This window comes from Rissa tridactyla, chromosome 2 (genome assembly GCF_028500815.1).
Source record: "Rissa tridactyla isolate bRisTri1 chromosome 2, bRisTri1.patW.cur.20221130, whole genome shotgun sequence".
NCBI classification, from domain to species: domain Eukaryota; kingdom Metazoa; phylum Chordata; class Aves; order Charadriiformes; family Laridae; genus Rissa; species Rissa tridactyla.
The window spans coordinates 138,123,349-138,138,491 of record NC_071467.1 but is presented as its reverse complement, the minus strand read 5'-3'; the positions used below and the strand labels follow the sequence as shown (position 1 = coordinate 138,138,491).

The 15,143-nt window shown below is 38.1% G+C and overlaps 1 protein-coding gene across 4 annotated transcripts in view; it reads left to right on the top strand.

The window, feature by feature from the left end:
* PHF14 (PHD finger protein 14) overlaps nucleotides 1-15,143 on the top strand; it is a 168,114-nt gene that overhangs the window by 83,637 nt on the left and 69,334 nt on the right. The gene's annotated exons all lie outside the window — the stretch shown is intronic.

Below are 15,143 nucleotides of genomic sequence, written 5' to 3'. Positions count from 1 at the left end.
AAAGAGATAAGAAAACCAGCAGGCTTTTAAAACTCCAGTGGTAATCTTAGTTCTTCACATTAAAGAACAATAAGTAAACTGCAGGACTTTAATTTTCTTTAATTCTGAAAGGCTTGTCTAAACCATTTCTGCTTTTATTAAAAGCAGAATCACCAAATAGTTGAGATTGGAAGAGGTCTCTAGAGCTGGTCTGGTCCCCAGCCCCCTTACTCAAAACAAGGTCAGATAGAGCGTGTCACTCAGGGCAGCGTCTGGTTGGGTTTTGAATATCTCCAAGGATGGAGTCTTCATAGCCTCAGTGGGCAGCTTTTTCTATTGTTTGTCCCTCCTGACATTAAAAAAAGATTCTTATGTTGAAAAAGAATTCCTTTATTTCAGTTTTTGCCTGTTGCCTCTTGTCCTTTCACCGGGCACCACTAAGAAGTCTGGCTCTGTTTTTCCCCCCCCATCAGGTATTTATACACACTGAGAAGATTTCCACTGAGCCTTCTCTAGACTAAATAATCCCAGCCCTCTCAGCCTCTCCTTGTACGACAGATTCTCCAGTCCCTTAATCAGCTTTGTGCTCCCTTTGCTGGACTCACTCCTGTAACTCCATTATCTTTTTTGTGCTGGGGAGCCCAGAATTGGACACAGTGCTCCAGATGCGGTTTCACCAGTGCTGAGTGGTGGGGGAAGAAGCATAATTATCCATAAAAGTAAACCATTTATAAAAAAAATAAAATTCTTTTATTGTGTGTAACAGGCAAAATTTGGTTTGTTAAGAAAAGAAACATCTTCCAGTAGATCACTATAGGGAATAGCGAGTCATTCAGGACACTACTTAAGGGTGAGAAAGTATTTCAGTTGTTTTGCTTATTAAATCCATGTCTTGGGAAAACCATGTCATAGTTTGTAGTTGTAGTTTAAAAGGTTACTTCTTTGAGCAACGTACTGGAGAACTACCAGTGCTTAATGCTAACAGTTTTCCATAGAAACGTATATCTCTTAGTGGAGGGTTCTGCTTCCAAAATTCCAACCCCTTCCTGTTCTCTCTTTGAAAAGTGCCTCTTCCAAATGCATTTTCAAATTCAGTGCATTAGAGTGTCATCCCACCTAATGATGGCTTTCTGTGGGCACCTGTCAAATTGCATTAGTAGACATGTATTATCTAGCCTAACAGGGAACTGAGACGGAGACACAAAAACTCCCAAACCTCAACAGTGAAGGGCTGTTTGCTAACAGAAAATAATAAAAAATGTCATAGTTGAAACTCCACGCTTTTTCTTAGCTACAAAGAAGGAGTTAGGAGTTAAAAGTGCCAGGAGAGAAAGTCTAGCGGCATTGCGCTGGAGGAATAATGTCGCTTTCCTGAGGGACAGAGAATACAGGGGCAGGAGGATTCTCAGCTTCCAAGTTCTCCTTTTCATCCCCTCTGGCGGGCGGTGGGGTACCCCACAGCGTGGGCTGGTGGGTGCAGTTTTTACAGATGCTAAGAGTTAAGATTGACCCCTTTTATTCCAAACAAAAGTTGGGAATACATGAGCTGGTTTCTGTGGAGTGACAGAAGGGTACTAACTGTAAGGGTTTGTGTTTTTTTTTTTTCTGTTGGAGATCCTAGTTCCTTGAAGACTTGATCGGAACATTTTGTGTGAGTTAGCCATTAATTTCTCTGCTATACAAAAAATATCATGGCCCCTGTTTCACCTTGTAGGAAGAGTCTTATATCTGTGTATAGGCTATTGATGAGGATGTATGTGTGTGTGTGTGTGTTCAGAATGGTCAACGTCAGTGATAGCAAACAGCGTTAGGCTTGTCCTATGTTCCCGTTTGCTGTCATTTCCTCCAGATTCTTCTCTGAAAGAAAATGACACCTTAAAAAAAACCCAACCAACCATCATTAGCCTGTGCTGGCCCATTTGATTACTGGGTATTTATAACAGTATATGCTTTGTATTTTGTGGGAAAGGAAACATGGGTTAAGTTTACAGTATATAATACTTGGTACCTAAATATTTTTCCTTTTTTCAGTTGGTCCTGCTTACTGTAGAAAACACATAAGATTGTAATTTTAATATACCTGAGCCTTTTATTTTGAAACTTCAGCTAATAGTCTATGTACTTAGTTCTACTTAAATATCCTACTGTCTCATTCCAATTATGAAAATACCTTAATATTTCATTCAACACTTGTTTCACCGTTCCATGAGATGCTTCAGAAAAATTCCCATGCTCCCTTCATTTTTGCATTTAAATTTTATATTAAGCCATGTGTATGAGGTGATAATTAACTGTTTTAGTAACGGAGATTGATAAAATTCTGAAATTGAGCAGCATTGAGCAGTATTTTCAGTATAGATTAATCCATACGATAAATTTTTGAAGTACATTTTCTCTGACAAATATATGTAGAAATTTTTATGTGAAGCTGGTGGTTTTATAAGTTAAAGTGATAAGGTTCAAAACGTTACTCTTGTCACCTTAAGCAAAATTTTTCAGTTGACAATGAGCTTAATGCATATATTTAACAAGTTACTTGAAGAAAAGGAAGAACTCTTTCTGGTCAAATGTTGCTGCAGTTGCCTTTTTCAGTAACTTGAGTGTATTTAATGTTCTCTGCCAGCCCCAGGAATGGGAATGTTTTCGAGTGTGTTATTTTTCATTTTGCTATTTTGTAAGATGTATGTAACATTTTCATTGTTCAAACAGACAAAAGAACTCCTTCTGTCTTGGGCACCAGAGCTTTGGGAAAAACAGCGTTTCAGCTTCTGTTGGTCATCATATTTGAGGCTTTCTGTGTCTCTGTTATTGTCAACAAGGGAATTTATTTTTTTTTTTAATTCATTAGAGAAGTCATTGCTGAATGAACTAAAAGCTAATGTTTGGTTACTTTTTTTTTTTTTTCAGAAGCATTTTCTTATGAAAGTTTGGTTCTTCTTTTAAAAATGTTCATTTCAGTTCATTTATTTAAAATTCATACTATTATTTTTGCTTCTGAAGTAGCAAAAGCTAACCGCTCCATTTCCTCAGGAATCATGAATAATGTTTATTCTATACGATGATAGTATTATGAAATGCTGACTTACAGGCAGTGAAAGGAGACTTGGGGAAATGATCAAACAAAATTTCCATGACAGAAGCTTAGCGAAGGTTACTCTGCAGGTTTTTAGCTGGCATCGGTACGGATGAAAGTTAGATATGCTGGGCAGGAGTAATAATTGCAGTACTAGACACCATTTTCAGTTTCTTAGTGCTTTCTTATTACTTGTAAAACTTTAATCACTTGGACTCAAAATTCTTCATATCTCTTTGGTATCTTTATTAGGTTGCATGTTTTCACACAAAATTCTTAATCTGAGATTTGGACAAGTCTTGCTCAGGCCCCTCTACTCCCCAACACATATACACGTAGGCCTTTAAGAAAAAAAGTGAGTTGAAGTCTTTGATCAGTAAATTGAATTTTGGCAAAGACCTCCGTTTCCCAAGGACAGAGAAGAAATATATCCGTGTCAATATGATGAAATCTTGAAAATTGGAAGCCTTTAAGAATATTGTGAGAGTGATAGTTTCCTCAAGAGTTGTGGTACAACAGCTTTTGCGTATTTTGTCGTCTGTGCTTTGAGGGTGCTGTGGGCCAGCTGAGCATGCTTATCCCTGCAGTTGCAGCACTAAGTTGCTACAGGATGTGCAAAGAAAAGAAACGTGGATTGAGAACAGAGCTCAACGATGGTGTCAGTGACCGGTAATTTGAAGTCTGTTTGATTCAGATGCAGAGTGGACAAGTGCTACCCTAGATGAGAAGAATAAAATGGGGCAGTGAATGTGGGCAGGTGTGCAGTTCTTCTGGGTCGTTTCAGTCATCTTTAGTCACTTGCAGAGATGCAAACAATATGTACATAACTCAAGAATATGCAACAATTACATGTTCATTTGTGGTGAGGACTAGCATGTTGCTAGGCTAAGCGTTAGTATGAGTTTCACACCCAGTGCAAATGTCTGATGAATCTTTGCTGGTCAGGCAGTCATTGCTAAGGTGAAGATGTTTCAGCCTCTGTTGTTCCTTGGACCAGGCGGATTTTGCTGAATCGTCATCTTCAGATTCTCAGGGCTTTTCATGTTCAGGGTTTTGTTTGTTTGTTTGTTTTTTTATTGAGTCACTACTGTATACCATTTCAAATCAACAGACAATGAAATTTTTCACTTTGCGTGGCAGAGTTTGGCTTTTGTACTATATTACGTCTTGTTTCCTCGGTAAAGCTAAGCCAAAGTCATGCAGATGTGCTGTATGAAACAGGGCCTTGGGTTCCAGACGGACCGAACCCTAGAGCTGTGGTTGTCTGGGCAAGAAGACTGGTACTCGCAGCCAAATACAGAGACCATGGTGGGTCTGAGATTGGTGGGCTGGAGAAGGACCTGAGTTTGGATGGTAAATATGCAGAAACAGAATTGAGAGACAGTGGCAAGCTCGTGTGGAGAGGCAGCAAAATGCAAGCTTTTCAAGCTCCAGGACTTGAAAAAAAGAAGTTGGACTGGTTAGAGAAAGACACTGGAACAAGAAAACTGTGTGGATGGTAGTTGGGGAGGGGGAAATACCGAAACTGTTAAAAGAGCCAGGGAGAGGGCGTTGTGGATAGGAAGCCTACGTGGAAAGGAGAGGTTTGCTATGGTCCAGATGAGTTGGTGAAGCTGAGATGGGGAGTGGGTGACTGGAAAATGACATCTTAGTAAATTTTCAGTTGTTTTATTGGTATAGGTGGCAGAGGGTATTTATTTATTATGATTGTGAAATTTCTCTTTGATACTGATATGTTATTTTGAAAATAATGAAGATACATGGATAGACGACCTTGGTCGTCCCCAATCCTTCCTCAAGGTGTTTTGATGGTGTTTTTTTCCCTTTCCTGGTGGTACATTTGAGCATCAGCCTGTGCAGTGTCATAGGAGAATAACTGTTCTTTAAAACAGCTTCTGTCAAAATTGCTTACAAGTTGAGAGGCAGAGCACACAAGCTAGACAAAGTAGCTAAGGTGTTTGTTCATATACATCTCTCTGTGATACACAAAAATCTCTGAGAAGTATACCAAAGAAGAAACCAGTCAATGAAGACTGATTCTGCTGAATTTTTTTGCTGATCAATCAAAATATTAGTAAAGCTTCTAACTGAACAAGACAGTATTTATTTTTAAAAAATAAACTATGAACAGCAAGCATCTTTCATCTACCTTGACCAATTAATTAAAAAAGAAATAAAATAGTTCAGGCCTCATTGGAATAATTTAATTTTCCTCTGTTCTCCAAAAATAAGTGGGAAAGGAGAGATTTCAGAAAACAGTTAATCACAGTCAGAGATTGAAGCATTTTGCAATTTTCTTGAAGTCAAATTTTTTAACTTCTTTGTATCCATCATTTTTACCTTTTGTATGTCCGTCATTAACATTCACATTCTGTGTTGTTTTCTTCTTGAGAGGAAAAAAAATAGTTAAAAGGAATAGGGGAGGTACAAGGGCATTTCCGAATGACTATGACCATTAATAAGGCAAAAGGCCAAATCTATTCTCTGTAGTTCCAAAGTCATGCAGAATGACATACGGTTGTCTCTTATTTCATATTTTTCAGCCCAAATTAATGTCCCGAAGACAGAAATTTGTATAGGTGAATTGCTTGAAATGCATTTAAGTCTGTTACTAATCGCTTTTAAAAGCAGTTTAATTTCTGCCTGGACTAAATGCGGAGTATGTTGATGTGTTGCAGAGGAAACTGTACTATGGAACAGATCTGGCTGAAAGTGCCCCACAACAGCAGTAACAAAACTTTAGGAAACTGGTAAAATCGAGAAATAACTTGATCCACCCTACACATGGCGTGGCATAGAGTGAGGCATCAGTTCACCCTACTGGTTTGTGTTGCTTTAGGTTTGCTTCATATAGATTTTACTGCCAAGTTGTAATATAAGGAGAATATGTATTACAAATAAAATATAATTTTCCTACCTAACAAAGTTCTTGCATCTTTTGATTCAGTTGAAACAAACCACACTTCATGCTTCATCTACACTGGGTTGTTGATGTACCTGCTGAAAGCAATATTCAAGAATACACTTAGGTGGTAATGACATTGCAAAAAATCTAAGTTTTTGTCATAATGAAATAATTTTGTTGAGGGCCCTTTTTTATATTATTTGAGAAACAAGCTTAAGTAAACATGTTACAATGTACGTCATGGTATTGTTTCACTGATTTTTTTAGTTCTCTTGAAGATGGTTTATATAATATTTAGCACAGAATTCCACAAATAGAGCATCTTCTTAACACACTTTTATCAAACGTCTGGCATAGTCTTAAATGCTATTAGTTAACAGATTTTTGTATATCATACAACTAGTCTTTGTCATCGCTTTTAAAATTTATGTATGATACTTGAATTTTATTTGCGTGCACACAGTCAGCCATGGTGCAGAGCAACCATGTTATAACAATTGTTGTTCTAAATACTTTGTCTAAATGGATATTTTCAGAAGTGCTGTATGATGCTTTTTGTATATAGCTTGGTTATGACATGAATGTAAATGTATCTGTTGCTTATGCGTATTGGTTAACGTATATGTATATACATATACATTTTGATTAACGTCATTTGAAAAACCTAATACTAAATATTGCATGCTCCAGAACTAGTTTGAAGGAAAACTGTAATTCCCGGTTTTGTGTATTTCAGATTTATTCTATTCTTAGGCCTTTCCCACTTAGATACTGGTCATTTTCGCTTTAGAAAGTTTTAAAAAAGAAGACTGAAAATTAATTGTGAAATTATAATGGAATATATGAAACGTTTGCCTTGTAACTTTAGCAAATATATTTTGAAACACATCCTTCCAGCCTTTCTATACCTATCAATTAGTTTGAAAAACTTTCTGACCTTTAAAAAAATCCATCCAGTGGTAAGATGTGTATCTTAAAATACAGGGACGTGTATGTACTATGCAAGTGAATGCATTACATTTTCTGTACTTTTGTTTTCTGACTTACTTTATATTTTGTTTGTAAACACATCTGGGAACTTTTTACTTAGGCCATTTCATGTGTAAAGTTTTTTATTGTGGAGTTATAAATATACATGAATAATACTAGTTTTCTGCTTTGTTTGGGTTTTGTTTGGGTTGTTTTTGTTGGCTAAAATCATGCTTTAGATATGCTTACTGTTATAAAACTTACCCACATAACCTTTCGTGGCTTTTGTTTGGTGAAATATTTATAGTATCTAGATTTCAGTAGAACATAAAATCGCCTTTCAATCGAAGAAAAGGGCCTTTATTGTGACAAATACATAGAATTTTAGGATGCCATCGGGGGCACAATATTCTACTATTTGTGCACAATGAGACTGATTATAAATTAGTTTTAGACACTGTTAGATATCTAGTGTTGGCGTGTGGACAGACAGGTGCTGTCTAGAAGAGGGCTGGGAAACAAATTTCTTATTCCCTGTAACTGACAGAAATCCACTACTGACCCAGGCACTGGCCATCGCAGGGTTTTTTTCAACATAGCTGCTTCCCATCCTGATCACAGGAATCTGCAATACTTAAAAATAGTGGCTGATGTAGGGTTTTTCTAATACCTGAAATGAAAGCTCTTAGAATATCAAGAACAAATTATCATAACTTCTTACTTGACTGTTCCCATAAAGCTGAGTCCTGAGTGTCCCCTGAGCCAGCTGCACTGTTCCTTGTAACGAAGAAGCATCTGGTAATGTCCACTCGGAACCTCCCGAGCTGCAGGTTGTGGCCGTGAGCCCATGCCATGTGGTCAGCGGTGAGTGAGAAGCGTTTGTCTGCGCTGGCTGTGTAACTGCCCCTTTGGTGGCTGCAGGTTACAGCTCGATCCCCCACCTCGTCCCTTAGCGTCCTCGTTCCCAGACTAAATAAGGGCAGCTCCCTCAGCCTCTCCTTCCAGGTTATATGCTGCAGGCCCCCTGCCATCTTGGTACCTGTTAAGTGGACTCTGTTTTCTCATCTCTGTTGAACTTGGTGCCTAAAACAGGTTATGGCGTTTTAAGCACAGTGTCATTAGCTGCGAGTAGAGAGGAATTATAACCTGCCTTGATTTGCTGGTCCTGCTTTCATTCAGTCATACAGAGTTTGACATTCATTTTAACCCTCACGTCCTTTTAGCAGGGCTGAGAACAACTCAGACAGTTGCTTCTCATTCTCTTCATGCAAAGTTTCATGCATCTCTTCATGCAAAGTTTCCTTCTACTTCTTGACCAACTCCAGGATTATTTGCTGCTCTAGTCCTCAAGTTTCACAAGCAAATTTTGGATTGGAGCTTCACTGTTCAATGTGTCAGCCACCCTTCCCAACTTCGTGTCCTTCTGAAAGTTGCAGAGGGTGAATTTTGTCTCATTATGATAATTCTTTATGAACTCTTGTTAGCCCACAAACCCACCCGTGGTACTTTGTTATTGGACACCATCTAGATTTCAAGCTATTGTCTGCTGCACTTTGAGTCCAGCTGGGTTTCAGCCCGTTCATCCAGCTTTGTGCTTAACTTGATAAGGCAAGTGCTGTACAGGACTGTTTGAAAAGCCTCATGCTGAATACACTTTGATATGTTACCACCACAGCTCTTCCCTCTTTCACATAGCCAGTCGTTTCATCATGGTCATTTCAAGTATGACCAACTCATCTATCCTTCTTAAATCTTTGCTAAGTTCTCTTGGTTACGTTCTTGTTCTTCATGTGTTTGAAAATGGATCCCAAGAGGACGTGCTCCTTCATGTTTCCTGGGGCAAGGGTGAGGCTGACCAGCCTGTGATTTCCTAAGTCATATTTACTACCTTTTTTTAATGGACATGTCTTAACTCTTTACGATGGGCTTGTCTTACCATTTTTCAGTTGTCAGGGACCTGCCTTGGTTGTCATGATGTCTCTTAGATCTTACAAAGGAGCCCAACAGAGGTAACAAGCATCCCTTTCAGAACCATTGGATAATCTCCGTGGGTTGGAATATATGCAAACGCAGTAGACGCTGACTTGTTGCTTTCCTGCTGTTGGCTGTCTTTCTCTGTCCCGGGTCACATTGGTAGGCATGGAAGTCTGAGAGCAAGTTTTCACCGTGCAGGCTGAGGCGTTGAGCACAAAGGCATCAAGTACATCAGCCCCTTCTGTGTTATCAGTTGAAATTCAACCCATATTTTTGTTGAAGTTCCTTTCACTGCTAACATTCTTGTAGTACTACTTTTTGTTTCTCATTGAATCCATCTGGGGCTTTGCCTTCTGAATTTTACCACCATTCATTTTGTATATTTAATTCATTGAGAAGGTTCTTGCTTAACCAAACAGATCTTCTGCTGGATTTCCTCGTCTCCTATGCAATAAGATGATGTGTTTCTCTGAACTCTGAGTAAATTTTCTTTTAAAAATTATCCGTCTCTCACTTGATAACCTTTCCTTTCATGACAGCCACCTGCAGGATTCTGCCTAGCAGTTCCATTGACAAGCCAAGGTTTCCTCTTCCAAAGCCATGATACAGCTTTTTGTAGCATTCATGATTAAGAAGTAATAAATTCTACTGTAATTTTTAAACTGCAACAGCGATAAGAGACTGTACTTCCCTTTGTTCTCTGGACACAATGTTCCAATACACAATAAAGTTTCAGTAGTGCCATTAATCTTCTCGATCTAAACTATAAATAAAACCTGATCTTAATGATTTCTGCGTTTCTCAGTCAGAGCAAGAAGTGCATCACAGATTTTGACCTGGGCTATGATATACAGCAGCTTGGTAAAGAGGTTCCACGTGATGCTATAGAGACTTGAATAGCTCACAGTAGAACAGTTACAGTTCTAAGGTTTCTAGGAGTGGGAGTTTTGGGAGGAAAAAACCCTATAAATGTCTTGAAGAAGAAATTACTTTTTTAAAAGGAGGACAAAATATGCATCTGTTAGCCCTGAATCTGTGTTTTAAACTGAGCAGACTAATATAGTTACATGAAGCCTGTTACCTACAGCAGGACAGCTCACACTTACTATTAGACATGTGCTTGACAGAGCAGCTGAGTGGGAAACGGCAATTCCTACTTTGGCTCCTTCTGTGGAGCTCTGTTAGTCACGCATAGATTTTAACATAGTGAAGTCACAGAGGAGGTTCTAAATGCTCCACAGATATCAATAAACCATCAATAACCGATGGCTAACTTAGTAGCATAGCCTTGCGTTTTCATTAACAGCAGCATGAAAACCATGCCATTCAGTGGCTTTGCAACTCCTTTAGACCCTGGTGGTAACTGTCGAGTGTTAAAACTTAGACATTGCAATGAAATTTAGATTTTCGTTTTGGAAGTCATCTCTCCCCTGTGTTAAAGAGCCAACCCACAAAAATTACTTCATCTACTTCTGTAAAAAAAACCAAAAAACTAAAAAAACCCTTTAGATTTTATCTGAAAGTTTAATGGTATGTTAGTGTATCTTTGTAGTACTTAAGAAAGAGTACACTGATCTTACAGTACAGTGAGTCTCAGTACTTACAGTAAAAAGGAATTGTGTAATATATAAAATCTAAACATTTTTATGGAGTTTATGCTGTTGACTTACTTTAGCGATAGATTTAGTTACACCCAGTTTATGCAAGAGATAATCTTGCTGGGAAGATACTCTGTGACTATTATCATCAAGAGGATCCGAAGCCTTTTTAGCCTGCTTTGGGATCAGACAGACAAAGTGGTTGGTGCTGAGGGTGGGATTATGGATTCTCTGTTCAAATGTTTCTACGGGCATGTCTGGGCCGTGTTCCTGCCGCTATGGATACCTCAAGACTCTTAAAACTTTAAAGTCTATCGATTAGACATAAAAAATGAATTACAGCGGAAGTCATAGCATCTTCTGTGATACAAAAAGTTGGGAAGGCACTGAAGGGCTGACAGTTGATTTGTAGATGCGTTTTGATTGCTAATTAAGTTATCAGAGGAAAGCTCACAGTTTTCTCTTTAAGCCAGCTAGTTCCGAATTTTTTGTTTGACTTCATTCTGCCTTCATGAATTAAAAACAAGGGGGAAATAAACCCCAGTCTGTGTGAGGAAGTACGAAATGGCTTTCTTGTAAGGCAAAGTTTTACTTTTCAAATCTTATGCGTACTTATGTAGGGAATCAGAAGTATCTTGAAAATGACATTTCAATTGTTTAAGAAGTACAAAGTTTTGATTTAAAAGACCAACTTTGACATAATTCAAAAGTAAAACATTCCGTCCTTAAATTGATGTGTACTTTTGTAGATAAAATAGCTTTTTAAAATTTCTTTGCTTATATTGCCTTTCCCTTTTTCTTTAGTGGCTTTGACATTTTTGCATGTTAAATCCATCTTGTTGGGTGAAATAATTGAACATAATGTGTAACTTTGCTGTCAGGATAGATACGCATTTAATAAGACTTCCCATCTGTTCGCTTTCAAAACCAAGACAGCATACAAACTGAGAAAAACTAAGCATGTGGTAAAGGCATTACATTGGAAATGGTGCATTAAGCTGCTGAGCTCCACTGTTTCAGGTCAATTTTAGTTGTATTTTATCTTTCTGACTTTTGGCTTATTTGTACTAATGTTCCATTGATAAATTTGCCCTGCATCACAGTATGTTAAGGAAGATGACTCTTAGTCATTTAAACAGGAGAGTGAAAAGCAGTTTAGTACATTAAAATATTTTTAAATATAAAATTTTGGTTTATATTAAAATTGAAGGCTCCATTTTTTTTTTTGAATCACTATGAAAGGCTTCTTTTTGAAGCAACAGCTTTTTTCAGTCAGTAGTTAGGCCTAACATTTAGAATTTATATTCAGTTACTACTCATTCATTCATTAAACTGAGAGACGTTTCATGAAATTCTGTTTTGTAGTCTTAAAGTTGACCTGCCAGCTACATACTGCTGGCAACATCTGTTGCCGCATCCTGATTCAGCTGTAGTTTCGTTATCATACCATGACAGTTACATTATTCATCAATATTCAGTTATCCACGTATCTGAAAAGGATCACTTCCGGAACGAGAGGCAAAATGACTCAAGTTGAAGAAGTGGTACTGAATTTTGGAGAAAATCTCTTTGTTAAAGAATACGCTGGTACATGTAAATCACTCGGAGTCTGAGGTGCGCATCACTGTCGGTCTTCCCCTTAATTCTGATGAAATGTAAACAAGGTGTCTGATGTTTAGCAGCGCAGTGACGCGCATGGACAGGATCCATGGGTGGTGGCCCACTCAGTTCCCCTCAAGGCTTTAACTCCCCATCTGTACCACAAATTTTTTTCCTTGCGATTCGTGCTGTCTAAACTTCACTTTAATTGTGAAGTTCCTACTTGTGTTACAGCTGTTGTAAATCAAGCTTGAATGGGAAGATACGAGTTCATAGATACCATATCCGTGTTTGTAAATCATTATGCTCATTACATGCAGATCAGTTTTTTTTTCTTTAGAACGCGTCCAAGTGCTTAAAATAAATACAGCCTGTTACAGTTTAGATTACAGGATATTGTGCAGTTGGAATTGAGAATTAGTTTATACTGTCATATGACCTTGTGTTATAACAGCTCTAACTCAGTATTTCGGTAAATAATAATACTACCAGTACTAATAATAAATTATGTTCTACAACCGGTTTTTCTAACTATGTAATGACTATGCTAGCAGTCACAAGATTCCGTTGAATTCATGGGTTGGCATTCAGTTGAGTGTATTTTCTTCTTACAGTGAGTGCGGAGATTAAACTCGAAAATGCTCTCCTCGTGTGCTCATTCAAAGTAAGAGCAGGAGGAAGGAAGAGTTTTGCTTTAAGTGGAAAGGGATAGTCACTCCTTGCACTTGCACACTGAATCAGATAGAGACAGCTGCAGAGGGGAGATATGCATTGCAAAAACCAGATCAATTGGATTCAGTCGCATCCAAATGAAATTACATCAGTCAATAACCTTCCTTTCAAGTTACTGAAATCTTCCTGGCCCACATTTCTCTTGTCAGGTTACTGAGTTTTCCCAATGATTAAAGTATCTTGAAATTGCTTCGATAACATCAAGGACCTTGTTGTGACAAGGTCTGTAAATGCAGTCTCTTAAAAGAGAAAGCTGGGTTTCATGTAGAGTATTGAGTGTATTGACTGAAATTTTTTTCATGGGTTCTCAGAAGCTTGTATTCACAAAGACAGCGCAGAATGAAGGAAAATGACACTTTTATTACCAATTGAAACCATTTCATGGATGCGATACCAATATTTTATTTAATCTTTTGTACAGGATATGTTGTTTCTTCTAGGCTTTGAAATAGTCTGAAAATGCGTTCTTGTTTTGAAGTGGGCATAGTAGTGCTTGGAGAACAGAATTCGGTAAATCAGGACTATTGTTAGTCTTATTTGTTTACCTCAGTCAACATGTTTGTTGCAGTGACCACCTCTAAATGTCGCTATTTATGCTCCAGTGTGCCAGTTATTAAGATGAAGCAGAGCTTTTCTGTTCCAGTGGTACTTCAGGTTCTGTGATGTTTTTTCCTGCAGGTAACTTTTTTTTACAGGCTAAATGGTGTGTATATTAGCAAATAGAAATCTGTAACCATTCAGGAACCATTTATTTATAACTTGACTGATACCGAGAAGAATTGAAGTAATTAATAGTGTCCAGAAGACACATTGCTCATCATTGTTTTGGAGATCTGTTGTGGTTGTTTTTTTCCCCCCACGAAAGAGCTCTGTAGCTCTCAGTACTTAATGTTGCTGTGGGTACACACTAATTCCTGGGATCAAGAGGTGTACCTTGAGTGGCCTGAATTTTAAAAATGCATATTACTTATATCACCTTCAGATGGTTTGGTGTTTACTGCAGATACGGTTCCTTGCCTCCTAAAATTGGTCTTTGTCAGCACTTCCTATATAATTAAATAGCTCTATTTTCCCTCTCTTTCATTACCATCTTACCTCATTAAAGTTGTTCCCAAATACCTCTTCAGGCTTGACAGACTTACTTGGTGGGAGAGTCTTCATGTTTCGGAATTGGTAAGGTATGCTGAAGCAGCTTCCTACCTTCAGGCCTTGGAAGATAAACTGAGCTTATGTTGTGGTTGCAAATGTATTTTACCTGTGCCCAGCTAGCAACCAAAAATATTATTCTCACAACAGGGTTTCAACCTGATGAAAGTAGGTATTACAGTGGCTAAAAAAGAACAAGGATCAAAACTACTAAAGTACGCGTTACATTTGTCTGCAATTTGCACTTTTCAGTAACCATTACACAAATGAAGAGAGCCTTTAGAAATTCCAGGAGAAAGTATTGAAGTAATTTGTGCGGTTTCTTGTGCTGTAAATTCCTTTGAAAAGGAAATTATTGTACATATTCATAGACCCCTCCCCATTACCTAAAGTTCACTTAATGGAGGAAGCAGGTTACAGCCCTGTGTCGTTACGGAAGAGAGTGGGAGAGGTTGGTGTGTTTCTCTCCCTTTGTACCAAAACTTGAAGGAGAGTGCTGTCACAGTTACTTTTGTCCTGGAATGAAGGAGAGCTGGGAGAGAGCAACTCTTCTAAAGGACCGAATATGCAGTTGAGAACCTCCGTGTTGAAAGCATCTGTTACGGCATTACCTGTGATGCTTTTTTCTGTTTGTTCCATCTGCTGGTGAGAAAGGAAAGCTTTTCAGTTTTGCTCGCTGTCCTTGTTTCAGATTTTTGCGTTCAGTAAATCTTTTTCCCAACTAAGGCTGAAAATGCAAGTTCAGATGTTGCAGGCAGCTCTGGTTACGGCAGTCAGTAGAAATTCGAGTGGATGTATTGGAATGGGAGCAGTTCTTTGGATGAGGCAGGGTTGGGAAATGGTATGTAGGGGTGGGAGAAAAGCCAAAGCAGAGAACAGAATAGGAGAAATGTCACCGATGTGGGAGGTCCCAGAAGTTTTTAGTAAGTAGTTCTCCAAAATCAGCAGTCACTTACCAGATGAGTTTGTGGGTTACAAGCTTAAAAAAAGCTATTGTATTTATCCATTTATATTCCTTTGTCTTTTACAAATCTGTTGCTGGTTAGAACTATGTTTAAACTAAGTCAGTAGTAATTCCTTAAGTAAGTAATACTTTGGAGGTGAGGGGGATGAAGATAACCCTAAATCATGTAAAATAAATTATGTCAATTCAAATTTTAAAAATAGT